Below are 15,314 nucleotides of genomic sequence, written 5' to 3'. Positions count from 1 at the left end.
TGTGGCTATCTGCAGCTGCCAGTCTCTTTTTGTCCCTTAGTCACGATGTTCTTGTCAGCAAAAGAACATTTTTGAGATAAAGTAATAAATATTATCACCCCCCCCCTCCATACAAGTTCAAGCAGCATTTTCCTTACATAACTGAAACAAGGCAACAATAATTAATGATCAAATCTATTTGCAAATAAGCAAAAGCATCAATAGAAAATGCCATAATCAAGTTGGCAGGGTTATAATTACAGACTTTTTTCTGTTTTCTCTGAGTGAGTGGGCGTCCAAAGAAGTGTGTCAGAGTGCAGCGTTTCCCTGGGAATTCTTGTGTTAGTCGTCTGTCAGCAGGGGAGTCCTATCCAGTGATGATCTGACTGACAGGTATGAGGCTTTGGTAACCGCACCAACTCAGACCAGATTAAATCTGTCTTACATCGATCTCCTCAGCTGTCAGGGGTTAGGAAGCCACTGATTTTGGCCTAGCTTCTACAATCAGATTTTCTCTCTGGTCTCCTTTTCATATAGGGGCTAGTGCAGCTTCTGTAAACATAATCCTAGACACCTCTGACTCCAAGTCATAAAATGCCCACAGCACAGCCGTTGGTAGCACACACTTACTGGTCGACCTGAGCTCTGCCTCACTGGGGATCGGCCTCTGTGATACTTGGCAGAGGATGTGAATATATTTGTGTTTGGCACATGATGAGAAGGTCACATTCATGAAGCAAATTCAACTTCTGAGGATCCAGAGGAGAGCCTTGTCATATATTTCATGTTGCGAGATTGCTTACAGAAGGTCTGGTTGCAGCCTAAGGCCTGGTCTGAGTGTCCTCTCTTATGTTCACAAATATTTAGCACAAATATACACTCGCTCACACAAATTTAACTGTGGAGGTTTATTAGCACCTTTCTCAATGATGCTGGGCCTCATTTAGAAAAGTAGTTCAATCATTCATCATTGTGCAATCATCTCAAAGAATGATGAAAAAGCAATTATAATTTATATCACTTGAAATCTATGGCATTATTACCTTGGATGATGGTATAAATTACTTTTTATCTCTTAAATTATTGCGGCAAATTAAAGAAAATAAATGTAACCCACTGATTTATTTATGACATCATTTTTGCTTGGATCTGGTCCTAAACTTACAACTTTTGCTCAAGGGCCTTTTATAAATGAGGCCCTTTGTGGCTTTGGTATTGCTAGAATATCAGGAAATGGAATAGAATAGAACATAATAGAACTGAATAGAATACAATAGAATACAATAGAACATAGTAGAACAGAATAGAAGCTTTATTGTTCCTGTTAGGGGGTATTTGGTTGTCATGCCAGTGTTAGACCACTGTCACTGATTTCGTGGCAGATACCTGACAACAGTTTATTGTCAATGGAAAATAACTATGGTTACTCAACAGTGCGATGAAGCAACAGATACAGTCTGACAGCGTGGCAGTGTCGAGTTCACACAGGTGTGCCACGAGGAACCCCGTGTTTATCCACACACGGAACCCCGGCGCCTAGCAACCGAGGGAAACCCTCGCGTGTCGCTGCAGAACTCTTCTCCCGTCGTGACGTCAAGCCAGGTCGTTCCCCTCTCAGGCATGCAAAGTGCCCCTGCAATCTGCTCCGAGTATTCTTTCACCTTCGCTCGTGAAAGACAAATAGTTGATGAGTCACTTCGGGACGGTAACTGGAGAAAAGGTATTTCACTATAGGTGAAACCCGCGGAATGTGAGATACATCCTCCCACGGAAACCTGAAAGAGTTGTCAAGCCGGTAGAAAAACACTGGCAGACTGAGGCTCGGTGTGTGGCCTGGGCCGGCTTTACGGCAGGGTATTCCTTGAGTGCAGGAAAATTTCCATTCTCCACTGTAGACATTAGAACAATATTGGTTTAAAGAGCATATAGCTGAGTGGTCAACTTAACCGGCCTTGAGAAACCGTTGTAATCTTCCTCTCTATAGAGCCCACACATCACTGAGAGTTAGACAGTGTGCTGAGGCAGCGCAGTGCGGTACATGACGCTAGGTCATACGGCCGGTGCATGAGACCCATCACATTGGGTCATTAACGTGCAGTGTCACTGGGTCAAAGTGCACAGTCGGGTAAACATTTGGTACAGTTGCCATATTTACTTCCCACTCAGAAGTCGCATGCAACAAATGTTTTGTTATGCCTTTGCCTTGGAAACCAACTCATCAGCAGAGTTCAAAGTCTGACAGTTCAGCAAGTACAGTAGAGCACGTACAACACCATTCCTTTCATAATGCACTGTAGATCACATTACTATGACTAAGTACTAGAAATCCCACTGATAGATCACATAGAGTCACGTCACATACTTACACACATTTCATCCCGGCTGCTCTTGCTACCTAATGGGAAAATCCACCAAAAAACAGAGTTCACATTACTCCAGTAATCATGTTCAAGTTCAATCAATATTATGAGCATGAACAGCTGTCTTCCAAAGCTACCCACTGAGCACTAGACATCATTTCAACGTCACGTCTGCTTCAGCTCTCATGTAGCCCAGCCTTTTTTGGCCATGTATAGACCTGTTTTAGAGCTAGCAGTAAATACATTATTACATATTTAAAACAATGCATAAACAGCTGTAAATATCAAAAATACGCGCCAGAGAAGTCCAAATGTACAAGATAATACCTTTTTATTTTTGTCATATACCCCAGAAAACATAGTCTAAGATGTAGACTTCTATTAAACTTTCACGTCTATAACCAGTTCTATGTCTTTTAGTAAACGGAGATCAGTAAAAGATGTGTTATAGAGCTGCCCCACTTACAATAAATGGATGACTGACTCTATAGTTTTTTTTATACCCCAACAAACCAGAGTGGTGCAAACAGTTCTGAAAACAAAACTGTGCCTACATTCCTGGAAAGCTACCCTGGATACTGTCACGGCGTCCAAAATAAAAAATCACTCTCCATTCACCCACAGTGGAGCTTTGTTGGTTTTGTCAGTTAGTAAATGCATCCTCCTTATACTCTTATCCGAGCCGAGAGTCAAGACAAGAGGGATGGCTTTCCAAATATGCCCCCGGTGGTACTTTAGCCCTCTATATTTGCGTGTTTGTTTTTCCTCTATGCTGCGGGTTTACAGCGCCACAACATGCCCTGCACTGAGTGGGGATTATGTGAAAATGACATATCTATAGTGCTTGTTCTGTACAACCTGAGGCAAAATCTACAGTACAGTTTGAAAAATGCTTTCCTTTGACAGCTCACTATGATGGCACTCATCTTGAAAAGTAAGCAAAGACCCCCCGCCCCCACCCCCCCTAAATAAATAGCTGTGTCAGCTTGTATGAGGAGGAAGTAGCCTTGTAAAAAAAACATGTCTTCCTTTATCAAATATATAAAAAGAGATGAAGCACTTTATTCATTCACATACGGCTAAGCACGATATCCGTTTTATGACAAACAAAAGGAAGCCTTTCACTCTTTTCTGTCACTGAACAAAACTGTCAAAATAAACGTTGCTCGAGGCAGCCTGGAAATTGAGACGTCTTTTCTTGTAACACAATAGAGGGGAAAATCCTCGTCTGTCTTCTTTGAGAAAGCGCAGGACACCTGGCTGTTAGATGTAAAAAGTTCAAAGACTCGTGGATGTAAGAGCTTTCAGGACACTTCAGCTCTTGCTCCATATTCCAATAAAGACAAGTGCATCGGGAAAACAGAGACACCTTGCACTCTGGGTAATGACAATCGCAGATCTGCCAGATAGGAGAAACCTCTATTAGCCATTTCAATTACTATTTTTACCATCCATAAATCTACCAAATTTACATCTGGAGATTATCTGGATAGAAACAGCTGTAATACACATCGACGGGCTCATCAGAAACCCCCTAATTCATTTTGATTGTCCACCAGAGCGGCTTTTGGTTTTTCTCCCTGCTACTGAAAATATTTGTGTTTTCCCTTCTCTCGCTCCTCTGGACATTTGATAGGCCTTGGACAGCATCCGACATAGTTTCTGCTGTCTTAATGCCGTCTCTGTGCACCAAATGATATTTTAGCACAAGTGCATGGCAACAGCAAAACAAAGAGGCACAAGATGAATTCTTTGGCCGACCACTTTTTGAATTACTGATCATGTAAAAACCCGCTGTGGCTCCCAGATTGCAAACATCAGTCCTTGGAGCCTGCATGCAAACCGTTCCTCTAAATAGGCTTGTCTATTTCTGTTGGGCTGCGGGGGGAAACATGTGTTTGACATCAGTGTCACTCTCTAGACGTTTCGCAGTGGGCCTTCATTGTCCCCTCACTGCAAACTCCACTTCTCTGGGAGATTGATGGGTGACAAATGGGTGAATTCGGAGAGAAATCACAGTACAATCAATGGGCTCACATTTGAGAGTTTGTTTTGGATCCAGCATTGTGTTTCATTCTGGATCTGTTTGGGCTGCTGTTTATGCTAGCTCTTTGAATAGGGCTACTGGATATACAGCAGCAACATAAACACACACAGAAAGTACAGTGTGTCCCGTGCCACAACCAAACTATCCAAGACTTACAAGCCGTGTTCAACATGTTCAACATAGAAGGGTACATTTCCCAGCAGTGGATTTAACAACTTAAATTATAGAAATTACTTATATATGATAAACAGTGACAGTTTGGGTAGGGAAAGTGAACAAACAGCTCTCTCCTGCCTTAACAACTACTGTCAAGGTGCCTTTGAGCAAGGCACTTAACCCCCAGTTGCTCCAGTTGAACTCTTAAGAAGCCAACAGTAGAAGATGGGCAGTTCCCAGGTGTGGCTGTGTGTGATGTGTATATCTGTATCGCCTGGTCTCACAAAATGTCGTGACATGAGCACAATGTCTTAAAATACAAATAATCAGTATATAATAATGTCTTAATGAAAGGTGAGAGAAATACATTTCCCCACCATGAAAGGATTACGAGGATGAGACACGACTAGAAACAGCCTTCAACTCTGTCGACCCGGGTTCAATTCGCAACACATGCAAAGAGGTTTTCTACTTTGAGTTAAGTTTTCAGCAAAAGTTTTTCTTATGTAACCCTAACTCTAAACCCTAGCCTAACCGTAACCCTAACCAAATTGTTTTCGTTGCATAACCTTAACCCTAACCTTAGCATAAGTTGTTTTGCTAACTTTTTCACATCACAAATACGTGGATATGGCTTGTCCAGTTCTCAGTAATCTTCACATTATTCGTGTCCGCAATACGTAATCTGCATTTCAGGGTTCTTGCTTATTTCATGAAATTTTGTGAGACTGTGTTGAACTGAATGTGAAGGAGGGTACTGCTGAAAAAGACGAGGCTGACACATCAAAACCCTGGTTAAAAAAATTCTCCTATCTTGAGGGCAGGTGGTTCGTGTGACAGGTACCTCAGATTCTCATCATGAAGCCAACCAGTCCCAATTTCCCAATCATGGAGAAACCATGTCTATTTATCCAATCAGCAACTAGAGCAGAGGGGGAATGAGAGGCCTGTGTGACACCGACTCTCTCCCTCTATAATTTCCGTCCCCATTTTCCACCAAGACCACTCAATCTTACAGCCGTACGGCGGTTTGCTGCCATAACCATTCACAGCTGAGTAAAAATAAACCTTTGGGACACATCCTTGGGACGGGGGGTTGAGGAGGCATTCAGCGTGACCCGTTGACTTTGTTTCTGGTTATGATAACCTACAGTGATTCATGCTATCTGCACATGATTCCCCTCATATAATTTGCAGTGGGAGTATGGTCAGGGGCGCATCATGAGGGTATACAATATCATTCAGTTAAGTTTCAAGGGTGAGGCAAAAATAGAAGTTCGACCACATGAAGAGGCTTACACCAGAAATAGCTTATTTGATGGGTATATATTTTGGTGGTGCAATGATGGGGTCTCTCCAGAGAGCTTTAAAACACCCCCATTTAAGGGTGGGGGTCGGGCGGGTTGCGCACGTGGTTAGCTTACTGCGTGTGCTTCTGCATAACACACAGAACATTTAAAAATTCAAACATCCTACAGGTTTTATATGGAAAAAAAATGCCTTACAGTCTTAAAACGCTACGCCATTCTCAAGCACAAATGTATGTCTAGTTTGGGACAACACACACTGCTGTTGCTAAGTTACATGCTATGTTATATACTGTGTCAAAATGTGCTGCTATTATCATATGTTGTGCTGAAACAATGCGTGCTGTCCCAAGCTAGACACACATGTTGAAAAATGACACCTTTTCTTAAGAGTGTAGTAATGACTAATAAATCAAGAGATTAACCTCTCCTCTGTCTTTGGTCTGTCAGCAAACACAATATGTCTCCATCTCATCGCCTGATGTAGTAACTACTGTATATTAGGAGGTGTGGCCCGCCCACTCCTTACCACGTTGATTAACCTGTAAGTGCGTAGCAAGCGCACGATTACAATGTCTTCCATAGATTGTGGTATGAGGTGTGCAGACAGGGAGACGCAACTCCTGCCCACCTCAACGCAATTAAAGATTACTGTCTCCATGACTACTGTGATTAATTTATGGCCTAGTAAGTAGTGTAATAGTGAGTGTTTCGCAATGGAAAAAAACTACAGGTACTTGGCAGCTCAAGTACTTTTGTGTAAGCAATCTAGTAAGAGATCTAGAGACAGAAACAATAGACCATGTAAAAGTTGGCTTGCAGCTCTGTTGGGTAAAAAAAAAAAAAAAGGTCTAAGATGTGGACTTTACAGGAATGAACCTTATTTTTAGATTGACGGCAATGTACTTTTGAAATGATACAGTAGTTGTTTTCATAAATCCCAAGTTAAGTTTTCTCATCACACAGAGGACAATGTAATCCTTAATTTCAAGCACAAACATTGAAATACAGAGTTTTCACCTGAATAAATGAGTAGTTTGAAAGAAAGAAAGACAGCAGAGAGCTAAAAGGCTGATAACGAAAAAGTCCTCTTTAAATGACCTTTTCAACCCAGGTTAATTGACTTCTTGGCTCTCAGCACTCACAAGTGTCTGTAAAGCTTCAGCTGCCATCTGTCAGCACACTAAAGCTGAGGTTGTAGTGCTGTGATCACTATCTCACCATCTACACAGAGGGGCAATTTACTCCCATGCCCACAGGAGATCATAAGTTACGAGAGGGATACATTGCAACTTTGAATCAAAGACTGTGGCTCCGAGTATGTTAACAGGGAAGGAGATTTACGGAAAACAAAAAGTTTCCCTTCAAACATGTCATCTAGAAAGTTAAGCAACTATTCCTGTGTTTTGTGTCACTGTGACAATGAAAAGTGCTTCCTTTTAACTTCATGCTCTACCTATTGTTCTAAAACGTAGCCTATCCTCCAGGGATGCTACCGGCAATGAAGAGACAGGATATGAATAGCTAAGCGCCGCTGGGACTACAGTTGCTATACTGTAGCTCTAGTTACTGTAAAAGAGCAGCAATGCAAATCAGCTGCCCAGTATAGATCCACCTCAGAGGATACTTTGTTGAGTCACGGCTTGAGACAGGATGCCCATGTCTTCTATCAAGACTGCACAGGAAATCCTACCTGCATTTTCAAAAGATTACATGAAGTCTGACTTTTAGAGAATAAAGGGGGAGTAAAGCGTGAACGTATTAATGTGTGTGTGTGTGTGTGTGTGTGTGTGTGTGTGTGAGTGTGTGGTGGGGGAAACAGTAGGCGATATTAAATGAGCTGTTGAGCAACACCCCACACTATGATGATTTAGGTGATAGATCCGGATCTACCTGGAGGACACTTTCATTATCTTAAAGTGTTTGAAGACTATTGTTAATTGTTTGCATCCCTCCATCTCTCTGTTTGTGTCTCTTTTTTCCCTCTTTCTCCCTCTGTCCCCTCTCTATTTGTGTACAAGTGGCTTGCACATCTCTCCCTCTTTGTGTCTTTTTTTCCTCCGTTTGCCTCTCTCTTTTAATTTCCTCCCTCCCTCTCTCTTCCTCTCTCTTTTTTCCTCTCTCCCTCTTTTTTCTACCACATGCACACCTGACAGGAGAGGTGAAGAGGGGTAAGGAGCAACAAGAGGCAACAGCATCCCTCGGGGCTGAGGCCTCTCTCCTTTGATCCTCCACGTCAGATATGATAATCGACGGTACCTCACTTTACCCCCCCTCTCTCCTCATTGGCAGCTCCCTCAGTTCAGGCTGCACTAATCTCGGTGATCTTTATCTCCACACTTCAAAAAAAAAAAAAAAAAAAAACTCCCCAAAGTCTGAAAGGAGCAAAGGGACCTGTTTCTCGCTGTCTCTCAGGTGTCAAAGTTCAGCAGAATCTCTCAACCTAAACCCTAATGAGGAGTTTCGCTACCATTGTGACGCTGGGGGATGAAACAGCTCAGCTCTGCCACCTGTTCCACCGACTTCTACTGAGGCTCTATTTTGCAGAGGGTGAGCCAGAGTTCCCCATTTGTGTAAGCCCATAGCTTTTAAACAGATGCTAGACCCGCTGTAGCCAAACCAGCCTCACTTTTAGTGTTGACCCATGTGGTAATTCTATTTAGCTTCTTACAGACCCCATTAAATTTACCCGAATGACTGGAGCCAAATATATCAAGCAATTTCAGTTTATATGCAGTTGATTTTAGTGAGTCACTTTTAGGTTTACCAGCATGCACAGGTTGGTTTGAAGAAATTGTCCAGGAGATATATTTTGAGGATGACTTAAGCTCAGGGGAGTTTAACTTGCTATAGTCCCACAGGAGTATCTTATGGTGTTTGAGTTGAGTTATATTGTTAGAAGCAAGACGGCTTGTGTGGGAAAGTGTTCAAACATCTGTTCCCTCTGTACGAAACAGTTGGCACTGCATGTTGACTCACGCTGCCATACAATGCAGCAGAAATGCACGGTATCCACTCCCTCTGCTTCTGACAGAAACTGAGTGACAGATACATTTGAGCCATGGCAGGGAATTAGCGGAGTAGGCGGATTGCAGAGGAAGGCATTCGTCAAACGTGTTGATTGTCCCTGTCCAATTTGGCACAACATCCCCATAAACCATCAGCGCGCTCATCCCCACTCCCTGCTAATCATCTATTACCCTCCTACATGGACGAAAAAAAATATACTGCCCATTTCCTTTGGAGAATGGTTAGCTGCAATGGTTTTATAATGGCTTACACGTTGAAATGTCCTCCTGTATTTTATAGGAAGAAGGAAAAATAATAACAGCAACATTCCAGAGGGGCTGTAATTTTCTTCCGGCGGGTAAAAGTTGTCCATTATGGTCAGGGTCAAGGAACACATGCAACCCCGTCATCAGGGCCGCGTGGTCGGCCACATCAGAACCGCCCGTCACGACCAGTGGAAAGGCCCTGTCTCTTAGCACAACACACAGCCAATCACCAGCCAGAGGCTCCAGCGCCTCGGTACATTTGCCCCCCCTAACCACGCCGCGCTCTAATTTAAGCACACATATTCCATTGAAATTACAGTATACATACCCACCCTTCCCTGCAATTTACATGATTTGCACGCTGATGGGGTGAACTTCAACAATGCTGATACAGTACAAAGCCGCTGAATATTCAGGAAGCTTCTTTCTCTTTGTTTTGCCTTGTGCAGACGGCATCGCACGGTCTGAGACAGACTGATCAACATCGCATGAAAATAAGAAGAAATCCATCTAAACAAAAGTGTTAGTCATCAGAAATAATCATTGAATTGATATTAATTTAGTGATAAGATAGCTGGACTATTATGTGTTTCTAATTATGGATCACAAAACAGCAAAATTTCCTCTATGGGCCTCTGTTTACACTATTCAGCAAATGAATTTGGTCTTTATCAAATGTCATATGAATTGGCTTGCACAACATTTTTCTGAATGAGGAACAAGATGTTTTGCCAAAAGTCACACCATTTGCGCTACAAAAGTTATTCCATCCAGATGTGCAGCAAAAACAAAAGTAATGAGTTTGACACTAACTGCAACCTGCAAAACAAGTTTTGTTGCAGATTTTTTGCAAATGTTACTCTGTATCAGGTACGTCTTTAGATGCTTATGCATCGTAACATTGGTATTTCAGTTTACTGCAACATCTTCACTTTCCTGCATTCACACACTGATATGAGTCCATGAAGAGTCATCAAGTCATCAGGTCCTCCTGGTGTGTGTGTGTGTGTGTGTGTGTGTGTGTGCGTTTTCCATGGAAGTGAAACATTTCTCCCAATTCTCTATTGATTATTGCAAACAGGCAAGATTACCTCATGAAAAAGATGTGTGTGTGTGTGTGTGTGTGTGTGTGTGTGTGTGTGTGTGTGTGTGTGTGTGTGTGTGTGTTTTCCAAGAAAGTGAAACATTTCTCCCAATTCTCTATTGATTATTGCAAACAGGCAAGATTACTTCATGAAAAAGATGCCAAAAATTAGATTAAAAAAAAACATCTTGTCTGTACTGCTGTTGTTACAGCAACATGATGGGTAACAGGAACAGCCAGTATTGGTGTTTTGACTATTCATACACCAGCTATTGTTTGACTATACTCATTTAGCCCTCATTATCACATTCTAATGATGATGTTATCATAATAATGTTATCATAACAACATTATCACGCCCTGCAGAGAGGCAACATGTCTGGAGGTCCTAAAATTCTGGTCATGCAAGAGTACAACTCTTTTATCTAAAGTATGAGCGTATTGGCTTGTGTGGGATGTTGCCTGACCGCATCAACGCTGCCATCCAGAGTGGAATTTTACAGGTGTGGTGGGAGTGTGACGCCCCTCTGTACTAAACTTTACACCTAAAGCGTCTAAACCTTCCTCGTTGTTGTTGGACCTGAAGTTATTCGGCTTGTGTCTCCTTCCAAGGCGTTGACAGTGAACAGCGTCAGGTGGAACTATCTCACAAGGGCCGTCTGTGTGCGATAGGCGCAATGAAAGACATGACAGACAATCTAACACACACACCTCACCTGGGAATGCCTCAAATAACACACAGCGCTGTGATGTGCGGTGCACCCTGGGATACATGGCGGTGGCGATGACTCACCGGGGCATGCTGGGAACCTGCAGGGTGAAATGTGTTTTGGTGTCTTGGTATTTTGATTAGACGCTATCAGATCCAGACATCAACGCTGATGACATCTGGCTTTATTTTTAGAGGGATTATCTGTCATGCCTTTCATTTCTAATCCTCGATTTAACTAATTCTACTAAGCGGCAGACTTTAAGAGACTTTAAGATGCAGACTACTCTACATAATGCTCTTCCTTTACCGCTGACAGGCGAAGGCGGCTGTGCGTGAGTTGGCAGGAGTTGGCAGGAGTCTGATGCGGGGGTGTACTTTACCTAGCCTGGTCGCCAAGGAGACGAAGATCTACAATAATAACACAAACAACACTTCATGAGTTTCAATCCACAATGAAATGCATTTATTTTGGGCTGATTTCAAATAGATTTTGAAGAAATGGAACGTGGCATTAGTCCAGCTTTAAGTGCATCATACATGGTTGTCACGTTTACAGTTCAAGGACGGCTTTGTTCAACAGTGCTGCGGTTCATTCATTTACTCAGGTGTGTTGAATGCGCCACAATACTACGCTATCGCACAGTAAGTGCTTTTGAATAGGAATTTGTTCATTGTCACACAAGATGGAGAGCCAGGGGGGCCTTGGCATTTGAAAAGGCCATATTTGAGGGCCTCCTCGGTGAGTGTTTACCTTCAAGGACAAATGAAGCCATTGAGTCTCCGCGAGCTGTGAATGAGCTCCTTCTGCACACACGGGCTTTTTGAACACACTTCAAAACAACCTCAGCAAACCCAGGGACACATTCCTCAGGCGTTTAATGTGAGGGCAAATAGGCAGCCACTTCAATAAAATACCTCTCGGATGGAATTGCATAAGTCAAAAGCGAGCGCTGCCCGCGTCGGGGTGAAACTCAGGGAAAGCCAACGGTTGAAGGTCTACCTGAAGCTCTTTAAGGACTATTTTAAGAGAGGGATTTATTGTGTTGACAGCTTTATGGGGGACATACATGCAACTGGTATGTACAGGTACAAAAACATGTTTGAGGCACTGCTGATGCTGTCATTTTGCCTGAGCGAGATATTGATACCTGTGTCACCACGTGAATGTGGAGTTCATTCATCAAATCATCGTATCGTGTGCGGAGGAGCTGCAACTGACAAATGTTTGCGTGAGCTAATGCGTTCTCCCGAAACCCTCTGCTACATCTCTATTTTTACATACCATCGTTTTGAGGTCGAATATACAATAACAAGTCGAGCCTTGTGAAGGCCATCCTATTTTAATTATATTGTACCAGCGCTCCCCCGCCCCATCTCCCTCCCCTTTCCGCAACCCCTTCCCTTCACAAACACACAAAAAAGGCATCACATTACACACTAACATCCTCGCTCCCCGCGCCATGTAATTATACAATCTGCAGAAAACATTTATTTTTAGGGTCAGTAAATGTTTGACTTCTGCCTGTGTGTATGAAGTTGAGAGAACAGGCAGGGGTATTTCACTATAAAACATTTTAACAACTCAAGCTTCATTGTCCGGTTTGGAGATTTTATTATCTTGTAGGCGTTTACTCCAGTTGAAAGCAATTCCAGCTCCAGCATCATCTGAGACAGAAACGCTGTTTGGAGCACAGAGCGTTCTCAGTATCACAGGTGGAACTACAACTGCAGTTACTGTACTTGAGTAGACTGTTTTTGAAAGTCTGTACTTTAAAGAAGCTTAAAAGGGACATTAAAGGAGTATTTTATTGACCTCACCAAGGAAGAACATTGACTTTCTCTTACAGGTTACGGTGGCCTGTAATGGACAGAAAAATAAAAATTTCACAGTTGAAGTAGCTAAAATAGATCTGAGATCCAAGAGAAACGCCAAGTGAAGAGGTGATATATCACGATGCGAAGTACAACTGGTTTGTCATTTGTTTTTGTTTTTGTTTTGTTTTTTGGCTTGAGAACGGAATGTGTTGCAATGTCGGTCGCTCGCTTGGCACACAGTCTTCCATCGTTCCAGCAGTTGAAAATGCAAGTGTGTGTGTGTGTGTGTGTGTGTATGTGTGTGTGTGGTAGGGTGTGTGGTAGGGTGTGTGGCAGGGGGTGGGGTGGGGGGGGGGAGCTGTTGAACTGATAACAAAGGTCCAGGACAGCACTCCCATTATTTCGATTGCAGTGTCTTGAAATGCCGACGGGTGTGGAGTTCTCATTCCAAAACAGAGTACGGGCCAGAAAGTGAGTTTTGAAAGCCAGAAATATCAGCAGCTGGCCAAGATATGAGTCACTGGTATTGATCAACGACTCTATTAAACCCTCACAGACACTGTACATGTTGGTCATTTTGTGCTTCGGAATAGTAAAAATCGTACTCACCGCACCTTTAACCTCTATATGAGTCATTTCTTAACGTACAGGCATTTACTTTTCCTTTTTGATCCTTTTTGACTTCACCTCCCATAACTGATACTCTGCCTTTGTTAATATGAGCTACAGTAGAAAGGAAGTTTCCCTTCTATGGGCTGGTAATGAATCATCAAAATATTTGCGAGGGCAACACCAAAATAGGTAATTATTAATTTTGAGTGTAGAGATTTTAGAACATGCACTAATTTGTAATGATTCTTAGTCAAAATTTAGTATTTACATATTTTTAGTGAGTAAAGTTTAATTGAAGTAGTGGCACTTCTACTTATATTTCACTCTTTCCACCTCTGCTTGATGCCCAGGACTGTCCTGACAGTGGGGTGGGACAATGAAGAATTCATCAGGTATTTTTTTTATGCTGCAATTCTGCAGTACAGGCTTGTTGAATAATTTTCTATACTGCACCTATAATGTGCATAATGAGAGAGAGAGAGAGAGTCCTGCTTGCCATACTGCTCAGCTATATCGCTGATAGTATCAAGAACAAGACTGTACATGGTTCAGCCCATTATTCATTACTCATCATAAGTTCATCAAACAGGTATGTTAATGTGAAACGGGACAAAGAACGAGAAGGGATAATTGGTGCTGCAGAGGACTATGCTGTGACTTGTCTATCTGATCTGACGACTTGCTGTCCATCGTGCGTTCCACTGCACACTCGCTGGTCCAGGTGTGGGATCAGGCACGGTGACCGGTGGCACTGTAACCCTCCTGTTGTGGTCCGGTCGAATTGGACCGATTTACAAGTTTTCTCTCTGAAAAATGTAGTTCATTTAATCTGATTGTCATAAGGTTCCATGACTTTGTCCACACAGGGCATCTGAACACACAAACTACATTTTGATAATTTTCATTAAATTTGGGGTGTTTTATTTAACTTTTGTACACCTGTGGTGTTCCCGGTCAAAAATGACCGGTCATTAAAAATGAATGGGTGAGACTACAATTAGTGTATAAAATTGAGTTCAGGCACATGCCCATTCATCAGGTGGACACACTTCCTCTCCCAGAACCCCACATGCATGTGTGTTTGAGCACACACACACACACACACACACACACACACACACACATACACACACACACACACACACACAGTTGTGTTTTCATGTGTAGTTTTGGGCCTATGTCCTTTCTTTACTAATAAAATCATAACGGTTGACTGGGAACACAACAGATGTTATTTTGTGTCACTATTTAAAAATTTGAAATGGTTTCAAAACAAATGTCCTTGTTAAACTTTGACACAAAGTAGTCTGTGATAAATAGCACAATATGTTTCATCTGAGTATTTGTTATAGTCAAAATAATCCATACATTATGCTTTTTTTTTTTTACTCAGAAACGAGTTGTATGAGTTCAGGTCAATGAGGCCTACAGGCCATAAATAGCAAACAGAAGTTCAAAACTTGTAATGTTCACAAGAACTTAAGTTGATAAAAAGATCTAACACAACATTAGGTGATAATATATGTATTATTATGGATTTATAATCAGCTATAATGGGGCGGTCATTTTGGACCAGGAACACAGAATTAATTAACATGAAAGGAACACAACAGGAGGGTTAAGTAATTCGCACATGTCCCATCTGTGAAGTTCATGTGACTGGGCTCAAGTCAAATCTATGCCTCTGTTTGCTCCTCACACAGCTTGTGTCTTTTATTTTCCAGGATCACCCAAGGCGAACTGGGTAGCGCTGAAGGAGCTGCGCCTTATCTCCGGCTAGAATAAATAAAACATTTGCTGTACACGTTATTGAAGCTGGTGATATGCCAATGCTTAATCTAATCTACAGCCGGGGAAGATTGACTCCGTGCCAAGGAGTTTTACGACACAGCGGGGATGTGTTCTGTAAGCCTCCTCATGTACTGTATCTTATCTCTCACTGTCTATAGGGCATCCGATTGTCAGAG

This window comes from Centroberyx gerrardi, chromosome 13 (assembly GCF_048128805.1).
Source record: "Centroberyx gerrardi isolate f3 chromosome 13, fCenGer3.hap1.cur.20231027, whole genome shotgun sequence".
Taxonomy (NCBI): Eukaryota; Metazoa; Chordata; class Actinopteri; order Beryciformes; family Berycidae; genus Centroberyx; species Centroberyx gerrardi.
This window is presented reverse-complemented; position numbering follows the sequence as displayed.